This window comes from Hetaerina americana, unplaced genomic scaffold (assembly GCF_022747635.1).
Source record: "Hetaerina americana unplaced genomic scaffold, ioHetAmer1.1.p SCAF_4, whole genome shotgun sequence".
Taxonomy (NCBI): domain Eukaryota; kingdom Metazoa; phylum Arthropoda; class Insecta; order Odonata; family Calopterygidae; genus Hetaerina; species Hetaerina americana.
The window spans coordinates 35,543,141-35,555,845 of record NW_027286985.1 but is presented as its reverse complement, the minus strand read 5'-3'; positions in this window follow the sequence as shown (position 1 = coordinate 35,555,845).

The window sequence follows — 12,705 nt, the reverse complement described above, 5'->3', positions numbered from 1 at the left end:
GAGCCCAACTACAGACTGATTTCTTTTCTGCACATTGCCATAGAAGCTCGAAACCTGACATCTGCCGGCTAAAGCTCAAACTAAAAGTGGACAAGTGGCGCTGTTATTTACGGCAGTGGCCAATTTGGGCGGCAAACTGGTTGGATATGAATGGGCAAACTGTCTAAGCACACTGAAGTTCAAACATATGTTCACGAAAACTACATTTATGATTGTCAAATATTTCCGTGGACATATTTAAATAAGGCTTACTTAAGAAACCGAAACTCGGAGGAATAATATACTGAAATATATCTAGGTTTCTATTTTACAATAATATATTCTTACACAGTAAAATTTGCTTATGGAACAGCATATTGTAACTTTTGTTTTACTGTAGAAAAATTAATTGTTCAAAAATAAACATTAACCATGTAATGTAACATATTATTAACATATTTTGGGATAGGGTAAAATGACTTTTAAACTTATTATGTGGTAAAAAATTTATTAAAACTAAAACTCTCCAAATATTGATAAAGCACAAGCAGATGAGACGAAAATTAGACGTGTGGTAGATATTATTAACTTTAATCAAATAAACCATTTTTTATTATTGAATTGACAAGAATCGTCAAACCTATTATTTTTATTAATTTGGATTATTCCACAGGAAAACTCTGTAGGCAAATATTTGATATCGGTTGAAATCGAAATACAAAATGGTAAACAAATAATTTTCTAAAATTAGTTTTTATGGGGATGGAAATTGTTTCCAGAAAAAGAGAAGAATATATCGTAGTTGTTAATGGTAGCATTGAAGAGAAAAAAATTAATTTATGGCTTTTTCAAATAATAAATGAGGATCAACTCCGGGTGGTAAATTTTGTGCACACATAATTACTATTAATGGCTATCTATCAGTTGAGTTAAGTTTCTTATGGCACAGAAATAATGCCTGATAAACCTGCCAGCTTCAAAACAAACCTAAAGAGTATAACACAAAACAACAGAATAGACCATTCTTCAACTTTGCATTCCACACAAGAGTGTGAATGTTGAATGGAATTAGAAGTATCCCTTCATTCTGTCAAACATGCCTACTTTTGTCTCAGTGCACCTTACCCAACATTCTACCCATTATTACCATCTTCAAAATCCTTTGCCATCCATTAAACCCACGGCCACTTTACCTATCCTCTTCAAACTTCTCCCAATAACCCATACCAGTTCCAGAACTCCATTTGTTTCTCTACGCGAATTTTTAATCTTCACACTTCACCTCAAATCCTAATGATCACATCTCTGAGCCATTAAAGCTATAATCTAAATCAAAGTTTTCACTAATATTTTCTTCACCACTCTTCCAATGGTCTCTGTCATCAACCCTCTCTATAAAAAATTCTGCTCCTAACCTGATTTTTCTTTTGATTACATTACTATTTTTTCTATAATGATCTAAACCACTTCCAAAATCAGTTAATTGTTCTATATGCTATAGTTTATATCCTCCAGTTTTAATGCCTATTTTATCTTTCCTATTTCTTCAGAACCCCATTACCATTGTTTTTAATGAATGATACTTATTCCATAACCCCTGCAAAAATCATGTCATATGTTCAGCAATGATTGCAATCCCTTCACAGACTGGTTGGTTAAAGTGCAGTCATCCTCAAGTTTAACTGACTTGGTCTGTTTCCCATGGGGATCGGGATGATGTGGTGGCTAATGCACAGTCTTCTCACCAAGAGGGCGAGGAGGGTTCAAATCCTGGAGACAATGAATATTTTTCAGTGGTATCCCAATCCGTACTTGAGGTGCTTTGTGGAGAGCACTTTGAGTGAGTAGAACATCTGTCGAATGGGATGTTTAACTGTGAACTCCTTGCTGCCTTTTGATAAGAGCAGGCTAATGCCAGCACCTGGCTTCTTTCCACCCTTCCTTTCCCATCCATCCCTAATGGCGCAAATGACCTTAGCTGTAGGTCACCTCCTATAAAAACTACTACTCAGTCACCCATCTAATTTCATCAGTCTGCCATGCCTCTCTTACTATTCGTTCCATTCATGTTTTGAAATGCGAGTGCTAATGGAGGACCATCAGCTCAGCCGCCCTCCATCAAACAATCGCAACAGTGTAGACAGAAATAAGTTAAAGTTTTGTTTAAGTCTCTTAAACTTCTGCTTCTCGAAATACACTGGATGAATGTAACGACCTCAAACCTGCACATGCATGTTCAGGGGGATGTTACTTCCACATGCCACCAGGAGTGCTTCTGAAGGTCATTTTGTTTGTGGTCTACAAGCATGTGTGCATTAGTTTTCAGCCTATCTTCGTACAATCCTGGTGGCTCGAAGGGAGTATTAGAGCAACTGAGGAAAAGGCATATAAGACCCTGGTTAGACCAATTTTAGAGTACCCATCACCTATGGGACTGGCACACAGAAGGATATAGTACAAAACTGGAGATGGTCCAAAGAAAGGCTGCCAGATATGTACAAGGGAAGCATAGGAGAATGGAGAGTGTGACTGAAATGTTAAAAAATGCTGGGCTTGGAACCTTTACAAAGTAGAAGCAAAATAAGAAGACTTTGTGGAATGTTCCGCATTCTGAAGGGAGAGAAAGCTAGGGGATAACTAAGGAAAGAGGTGAGATATCCAAATTTTATAGGGAGGAATAATCATAAATTCAAGGTAAAATTCCAGGCAAAAAGAACAAATAAAAAAAATTTTCATTTCTTAATAAAACAATAGCTGATTGGAACAGTTTACCTGCAAAACTATTCAAGCCCTTTCCTAACAGGGTAAATGTAAACAATTTATATCATAATTTGATTGATGAGTTGTGTAAAATTGTATGTAACAACTTAGTTTTGATTTTTTTTCTGGTTGTTTAGGAAATTAATGCTAATGAGATTGGGATTTTTTTGAGTCAGAGATTGTGTTTGGATGTTTCCTTTAAGTGCATTGTCTTTTTCCACTGATTTTATTTATTATCTTTTGTGATATTGATTGGATTGGAGATGTCATGTTATTTTTCCAAGGCAAGTTTGATTGTAATACTTGGGACTTGTGTGCCACCTGACATTGTCTATCTGCAAGCATGCGTTTTAATAATATATGCATAGTCAGCTATTTTGATTGAAATTGTGGTCAAAAAAAGCACAATAACTGTGACCTTGATACCACCCATGATATGAAAACACATATTTCAAATGATACCACAGTAATCAACATGAAGGTTGATCTAGCTAGAGAGGGTAAAGCTCCTCTTGTACCTTTGTGGTACCATATGAGATTAACGTGCCTGGGTAGGGGATGCTGGTTTCTTTCCCTGAGGTAAATAAGGTTTTCGAGGAAGATCTGGTATTAGAAAAATCAGTTTGATTGAGGTTCCATGCCCAGATGCATTACATGTAACAAAGCCCGGGTCCTATGAGCCATATACTCTACTCATTGCACTGCCTAATAATAAATTAATAAAAGAATCTATGACCAGGATCATAATACTTATGCATTTGACAGTTGGAATAACAATCGTAAATCTCACACAAACACTGCTCAAAAACCTCCTTACTTTGAAGAAAGTCATAGTGATTTGGAGTAAATTAGTTATTAATCATAATATACTTGAATCAATTGATAAATGGTACGACCATATTAAATATTGCCAATATAGATTTTAATCAAGATATAAACATAACCTATTACATGTGATGAAGATCATCACAATAGAATTCATCAATTGAGTTAAGTGGGTTAGGAACTACGAGTAGCAAGCAAGCAAAGCATGTCCCCTGAAATAACTTAAAGAGCAGAGATTTCTGACAGTGGCCAACCCAAAAGGGAATGGCAATAATGTCTTTATGCACTGCTCTTTCATCCTCATTCATGTAGCACTCTCCTGTTGATTGGCACACCCTCCCTTGTCCATTTTCCATCTCAATCTCTTGGTATCTTAACTGCAACTTCAACCTATCAACACTTTGGCTCGGATCAATACTCCCATACCCTTTTAATCATTTACTCTACACTGTCAAGCAGGACAGAAGAATGTAACTGGTAGCTTAGTCTTTCACTATGCTAGCGGTATAAATGGTTTAGGAATGAAAACATCATATGAGAGCCTCCAATGGTATGCTATCACAGAAAATTGAATTCACCTATTACTAAATATTAAGATATAAAATTATAAATGGTAATGAGCCGGATGCTTTTTTTACATGCCTCAACTTATTTCCCATTAGAAATTTAAAAGCAATTCATATATAAATACATTCTTTCATTTTGCAAATGCATTAGATTAATCTTGATAAATTACTGTGTTGTGTATGTTCAAGCACTTTAGCAAGTTCAATTATTTCCTAAAAAGGTCACTTGTTTGACAGGACACAGACTAAGAATGATTCCTGCCTGTAAGAACAAATTATAACAATAAATATAATGAAAATTCAATTCTAACAAGGAACTAGAGTGAACCCCAAAGGCATCTTCTGAAAAAATAACCACCTTCATACAAAGCAATACTGTAAGTTAAAATGCTCTACTAATAGCTGCATAAAAAAGAGACAATATGCAAACAAAATGATAACAGAAAAATGCAAAAAATCTGATTAATTCCCAATTAGATTGCAGGAATAAAAATAATGGTTGTACATTTTAGGAAATAAGACTATCCCAATGCCATTGAAAATCTACCAAGAAAGGTTAATCACAATAACTCCACAGAACTGAACATATGTTAATATGATTGAAGCATACTTGCTTATTTTAAAAATTAACCAAATACATTTGGCCAATCATCAGGTTTTAATCCCTATTCCATTGGTATATCTCTATATTTTCCACCTTGCCTACAACTGCCTTAAGTGCTTGGCTTTTGTTGACATTTTAATGCAATGAAAGGTAGAGTATGCATACATATCAGCCTCTGCAGTACCTATTGAATTGAAATTGGCAAGAGACAATCCTTTAACAGCATAAAACCAGGATTTTCTTGGTAGTGCCTACCCCAAAAGTGAGCAATCAGAAGGATTTGATTATCGCTAAATTTAATTGCTAATAATAATTCAACCAATTTTATTACATGAGTGTGTACAATAGTTACATTTCATTTATCAATACAGTAAATTCCTTGGGAGACAACAGTTCAGTCATTAAATCAATATATTGTATACAACTTTTAAAGGAAGATACTGATTGACTAGGTACATCCTTAATTTAAATTAATCTATGTTTATATATATATATATATATATATATATATATATATATATATATATATATATATATATATATATATATATACGTATATAAAATAACTCCCTCAAAACTTGCAATGTATATTCCCTAAAAAATCTGTATTTATTTTACATTCATACATTCCATTGATAGATCGATTTTAGCTTTTTAAATCTTTCTCTGCACACTCAATATACTAATACAGGTGCCAAGTTAAGACTAGAAAACACCAGAAATCACATGGGAGTCAAAAGTAATTGTCTTACATGAAAATATATAAAAAGATGTTATACTCATAATGGGAACAAATCAATGGGTAGTCTTTAAATATATATGTAAAACTTAATCTTGCAATTACATATATTTTAGCAATACACCATTACCAATAACGTAAGAATGTCTGCATGTAGAACATGATTCTTGAAAAACTCATGAATGCAATAAATTTATATCTAGTTAATACAGTGATGTAAGCTTTCAATCAAGCTATATGATAAAAATTTAGTGTAATCTGGCTTTAAATTTTAAGTTGATTAAGAAAAATGCTGATTGCCATTAATTCCATCCGTTTAGCCATATAAATTGGCTGCTCACAAATACAATTTCAAGGACCACACTACAATTATATTTCTGATTATACCATTTTAAGTCTTCCTGACATTGATTGTAGGCCATGATTCAAAATTTTATGGAGAAGGATTGCATGGCATTTATTTTCCTTATTTTTCCCCCTTTGTAAAAAAACTATTAGAAGCATCGCACATTTAATCACTCAAAACTATATGCAAGGAGAAAGATATGGGTGTCCCACCTCACATGTTAAACTGACATTATGTATATCTATATACAATATTTACTTTTCAAATAAAATTTTTATCTTCACCTGAGCATAAAGGTTTATCTTGGCTGGAGAATATTATCTGTGCAGTAGGTAGTCAACAAAAGTAGACTTGGTGTGACAGAAATAGCACAAACCAATAAATAATGATCTTACATTGCTAAAATCAAGTAACTTATATTTGGTAAGAATGGAAATCTCCCAGAGTCTATGGCGCAGAAGTGCAGCAAGCACCCCTGATGAGAAAATACAGGTGACTTATACATCAACAAAAGGGGGGGAGAGAGAATGTGAAATGGAAAAGAATCCAAAATTTGGTGAAAAGCTAATGGCAGTGAAATGGAAGTTGACCTACTGGATAGGGAGAAATATAGGAAGCAAACTATGAAATACCTAGTGGAGGCACAACTGGTAGAAATGACAGTAATTTTATACATTCATTTAAAGAAAGAGGTCATCTGCCACTGCTTACACTGTGAAGTTCACACTCCTGTTTAAGTGCAAGAGGAATATTTTCAAAATAATCAATCCAGCAAATAATTTTTGAAAGTTTTCAATTAAAATTTTCCAAAATACTTTTTTATCTTTTTTTGTTCTTAGGTCAAGGAAAACAATATAAAACATTTTACAAACAATCTTAAATACAACATTATGCAATACAAAAATCAAAAGAGACCATTGGTTTGATTACTGTGATAAAGATCAACTAAAAATAACCTAATTTATAAACCTTAGAGTGCAAATTCCTCTGGAGATTATGAAAACTTGGACTTGAGATAAGAGATTACATCTCTTTTCAAAGGTTTACAGGTCTACCTGTTCGAACAATAAAATAAATTTTGTTTGTAACTGACAGGTTTTCATTCCAAAAAGAATGTACTCCAGGTCTGGATAAAACTGACATAAAAATTACAAAACATAAACCAACCTGGACTCCACCTTCAACATTATTAGCAAATAATTATGTGTATGATACAACATCTTTGTGAATGAAATTGTGTGAAATGTAATCCCTAAAATAGCAGAGGGTAGGAATATTTAACCTTTCATCAACCAGTCCAGAGTAAATAATTTCACAGTCTTATTTACGAAAACTTATTGTGTTCTATGTGATTGTCCTATAAGGGTATACAGAATTCATACAGTTAAAATAAGCACGAAGTGGATCATTTCCACCTTATGAAGGCTGGGACAACATATGCTCACTTTATGACATTATTTCCAGTTATAGTATCAGTACACAGAAAATTTATTGTTCCACCAAATTATTGAAGTGTTTTACGCTTGGAGCTACTGCATCTTAAGGGTGGGGAACACCTATGAAAATTTTGTAGCCAATTTTGATAATATCAATTAATTTCCTTTTTTCCCAAAAATAGGACAATTTTAATAGAACCAAAAGCCATGTGAGACTTTCAACAATAAAATATTTAATTTGGAAGAATACCTCCAATCAGGGCAGTTTCAGTCATTGTCTTCTATTTGAATAACACCAACAGCACACATAATCCCTTTCCAAAGTATTTTTTAGGCTTGAATTGTACTTATCGGTTGAAAACTTTGGTAACATAATTTAAGATATGGTTCTCTCTTGATCAACTTGAAAACATACTGGAACGTCATAGAGATTTTTTTTGCTCTGCTGATGTCTCTGGCTGTCAATGCACCCCTTGGGATCCTGATAAGCCTTTGAATAGTCATTGGGTTTCCCATGGGCTGATCAAACAGATATGGCACAGCACCTATGCCAAAGGCAGTCGATAAACTCATGACCATTGGGTACGAAAGTGACCTCTTTACCCACCTGACTAACCCAGCCAAGTAAGTATTTCATTCCGGTTAGCTCTTACTCGTGTCTTCCAACCTTTATTTAAATGAATAAAGTGTCTACGTTGCACTAAGCAAAAACATTTTCACTCCCCCATAGTTTTAGAAAACACCCTAAAATCTTTTCACCATAGTGCGCAGAGCTGGCATCTTTAAAACTTAACTGCAACCAGTACATGATTGCATGCACGAAATATTACAGTAGAAAAATGAAAACGCAAAAACTCTTTGGAAAAGTAAAGATTTAAATAAAATTTATCAGACCAAAGGGTCACTTTGGATAGAAAGAGAAAATGTAAGAATTTTGTCTGAGCATAGAGACAGAAGATGATGTCAATGGAGGTTAGATATATGATAAACTAAAGGAACCTATGGCGATTATATTTTTCATCTGCTCCTACAAAGTTTCTCATAAATACTGAAGTAGTACTATAGTGCAGAATAAAACCATGAATATGTATGAAGACCTTTGATTTCTACATAAAATTAATAATGGCCTTCACTGATTTGTAGTGATGCTGAACAGGGCCAGAAAACATGTTACTGTGGTCAGAGTAGAAAAGTTGTATTGACACTATAAATTGATGAATTTGTTGAAAGCTTTCTTAATCTTCCCATAATAATTCGAATTAGGCTGCTGTCCCAATCAATATCATTACAATCTTCCAAGAGTTCTCACTTGTTAAATTATCGAAAAATGGAACTAATTTAACGTACAGAAGGAAATTGTACTTGAAGGCTTCTAGAAAACCCAGACTGACAAGAGACTTCTCATTAGGTGAAAGAACCTTGGTCAAAGTTTGAAAAAATCTAATTTTAAGGGTTGAATATTATTTAATTAAAAATTCCAATGATCAACAATGCATTGAATTTTGAAAGTAACAAATTGATATATAGCTAAACATGATGCTGCTGTTAACTAAATTTCATGTGTTGTCACCATTAACAGATCACTCCTCAGTAGCCTCCTTCAATCATATCCAGTAATTTACAGTATCTCTTTCAACCTTTTTAATATTGGAGACATTTTTTTGTATATCCCCCGATTGATTACAAATTTTTGGTGGAATGAATGTGAATACACCCTATTTCATGCGTAACTCTTGACAATGATCATTTAATTATAATGTAATATTCTGAACAAAAAGAACATTATCACTGTATTGCTAAAAGTATAAGAATTAAATTACTGAGAGGATTTTCAAATTGGAAATAAAATTATCATAAAATTAAATCATTAATACAAGGTATCCAAGTGCAATCCATATTAGGATATCCAAATAGCGATTTTAAGCTTGTTTTTAAGAAGGAAGCATCAAATTTTCTCAATTCGGAAAGCATACAATTCACCAGTCCTAGATAAGATTTTTTTAAATCGCATTTTACAACAAAATTGATTTTATGCTATAAGGAATGGCAAATTCATGTATTGATGAGCTTAAGTTTACCACTAACTTTGGTTGCAGTCGGAGATTTTATGCAGCTTGCACTGCTATAAAAATACATGCATTAATATTAAACTTCTCCACCATAGTGACCTCAAAGTTTACTCTGATCACTAAAGAGTTACAATATAACTATATAGTTATCGAGGGCAATATCAAGTCACATTTAACATAATAGGTTAGCTCATATCATATTAACTTACCAACTATGTTTAATTTTGAATCATAGGTATTCCTCATTCATACACCCCCACAATTCAGGCATCTTTTATGGTAAAAGACCCACAAAAACATTTTTCACAATATTAGCACCAAAAAAACCAAAGTACTCCATAGCAATTTTTAACCTACATAACAATAACATCTTGCTTTTTTGCATTGCTTAAATAATGTAGAGCTAAACTCATGTAAAGGAAGACTAACTTTCAAATTAGACATTTGGTTTAAATATTTGAAAAGAAAACAATATTTCATAATGTACATTATACAAATATATTAACAACAGTAACTATAAATTGACTTAAAACATTTTCTGAAAGTTTTTTGGCATGCCAGCAGAATTGTACATGCAGGTATGCTGTACACTTGCAAAATACCATTGGCCACACTAAAACAAAACTAATACCTTATCAGAAAATTATGCTGTAATATAAAGCATAATATTTACACTACTATAAACTTTTAGATTGCCATGGAAATATCTACAATTATCCCAACATCAGCTGCTGAAACTATAATAATTTATGCTGCACATGAGTGAACAGATGAGTCTTTTGCCATTATGAGGACCATAAGTGCTCAACATTTAATTTTAGACTCAATTTTGCCAGAAAATCTAAGGTTAATTAATTCCCTGATGAACAAATTGTACACAACTATCATTCCTCACCCTTGCCATCCACCTCAAACTGAAATATTTTGATGCTTGCCAAATCATAAATGAATGGAATAGAAAAATTCAGATGAATTCAAGTAATGCATCACCTAACTCCACAGCTTTACCTTTGCTGCTTTATGGCGAGTGAATTTCATTCGGTAATTGCATAGGATGGTATTACCCTATTTAATCACTATTATCCACGCATTTTCAGGTCATTAGAAAAATGCACACTTTGACGAACATAGCTTTAACTCTTTTAATAAAGCTCCAACACATGATTAAAATCATTTTCCTAAATGGAAGAGCAGTTAAATAAAAATCCTTAAAAAAATCTTTTGAAGGCAGGGTTGCACCTAAATAAACAAGGAATGGGGAAGGACAAGTTGAGCAAACAAGTCTTGGCAAAATTGAATGAAATGCAATAAAGTATTTACTCAGTTAACCCTCACCTCAGTACCTTCTCTAAATATTGTGCTCATATGACATCAGGATTGCTACAGTTCTGGATTTCCAGATTTCCCCGGCAATATTTTCAGATAGAATAATTTGCCAGAGGAAGTTCTTCCCAGATTATTCCCTTATTAAAGTACTTAACACAACTATCATTACAGAGCAGTCACAAAGGAGAACTATGCAGCATAATGCATGAACACATGTTGATTTGGTCACATAAATGTGGGAATTTCCGCGCATAAATCATTTCCTTGACCAATATTGAAACCTGTATCTTAAGAATGCAAGCCCACTACTACAGCCAGTTAAACTGCTGAGGCAGCTTCTTATACTGTAAATTACTTGAGGCCCAAAAGGTGTTCCCCACTTACAAATTGGACTTTGGCACAATGCGCATGACTATGATTACTTAGTGGAATTATATGAATAGTAAGTATATTATATGCATCCCCGGGCACCACATCTTCACACAAACTGTGTAATGTTTTGTGTGCCAGATCTTCCTTGGAAACCTTTGTTGGTAGATCAGGGCAAGAAACTGTTCCCTCCTAAGCTAACATATCTAACTGACCTTAAGGTTGATAACCGAGGTTTTTTTGGAAATGTACAGTAATCCATTAGAACATCTTGGAATTTAGTTCAATAGCTTTCTCTGCCTTTCCCGGTTATTCATATAACGAAACCACAGAAACCAACCCAATGCCCAGAAGAAAAAGACAAGAGGCTTGTTTGGGAATCAAACCCAAGGCCTCCAGTTAGTAATCCAATGCCCTACCCACTGAACTACAATGTCCCCTGATATAATACTTATTTTCCTCTTGTTTTTTACAGATTTTTAAAAATGTTTCAGGCTGTAGCAACCCTGATTTGACCATAAAATAGACATCTAAACATTTTCTTTCAGAATAACTAAGTTGAACATTTCCCAAAATAATCACCTAACCTCTAAAATACACAATATTTCAATTTACATAAATGTACAAAGCCAAAAATGTTTAACCTTAAGTCTGATTCTTTGTTGCACTTATGTGAAACAACTTTAAAAGCTCAGTTCAAAAATACCCCGATGAACATTTCAGTCAATTCAATGGCTCTTCTATTGCTGCACATTGAATGAAAAATAGAAAATGATTCTGGATCAGTCTAGTCATGGATATATATTAAGAATACTGTCACAAAGAGGATTCATTTCTTACAACAACCGAAAACATACGTAACAGAGTATATTAATAGGAGAAAATCAGTTAAAAGAAGCACAATAAGACCCATTTATGTGCTTAACAAAAAATTAATGGCTTTCCTTGGCCATAAAGAATCTTTTAGAATGATGATTAGAATTAAGTGAATTAAATCTTATGTCAGTGACCATATGAGAATGATTAATACAGGATCTGAAGCATACTAAGCAAGTATATAGTAACACATAACTGAACAATGAGGATTAAAATAATAAAACATCCTATATTCAAACAATATCAGAAAAAACTACAATGCAGTGATACTATCATATTTTTCAGTAACTTCGACAAGAGATTATTGATCTGCGGTAAAGGCAAAGGTATAATACATTTTTTCTTCATTTCCAAGGCAACGAATTAGTCATTCTAGGACATTGTATTTGCACAGGCATTTCTGAAAATATTCTGAATAAAAGCAAAATAAAATTTTAATGTAATCATTGTTTAAAACATGAGTGGATTAAATGCTTTGGTTGATTTAATTAAACTTTATTTGGCATAACATTCAAATGAAATAAAAGAAACAGTAAGAATTCAGAAAAATTAAAAAATATGTAGAAATGATCAAGCATTCAATATACACATAACAAAACCTCCAGACAACCTCAGTATTCAACAACTATAATATTTTGATCTTTTACCTATAAAACAGAAGGTTTACAAGATTGGGATAAAGCTATTACTGGGGTATCATACAGAAAATTGTGTACCATAAAAGAGTTCAGGATTGGGGTTAAGGGACTACAGTTCTCTCTCAATCAGAATGATTAAGATAAACAATATATATATACATATATATATACA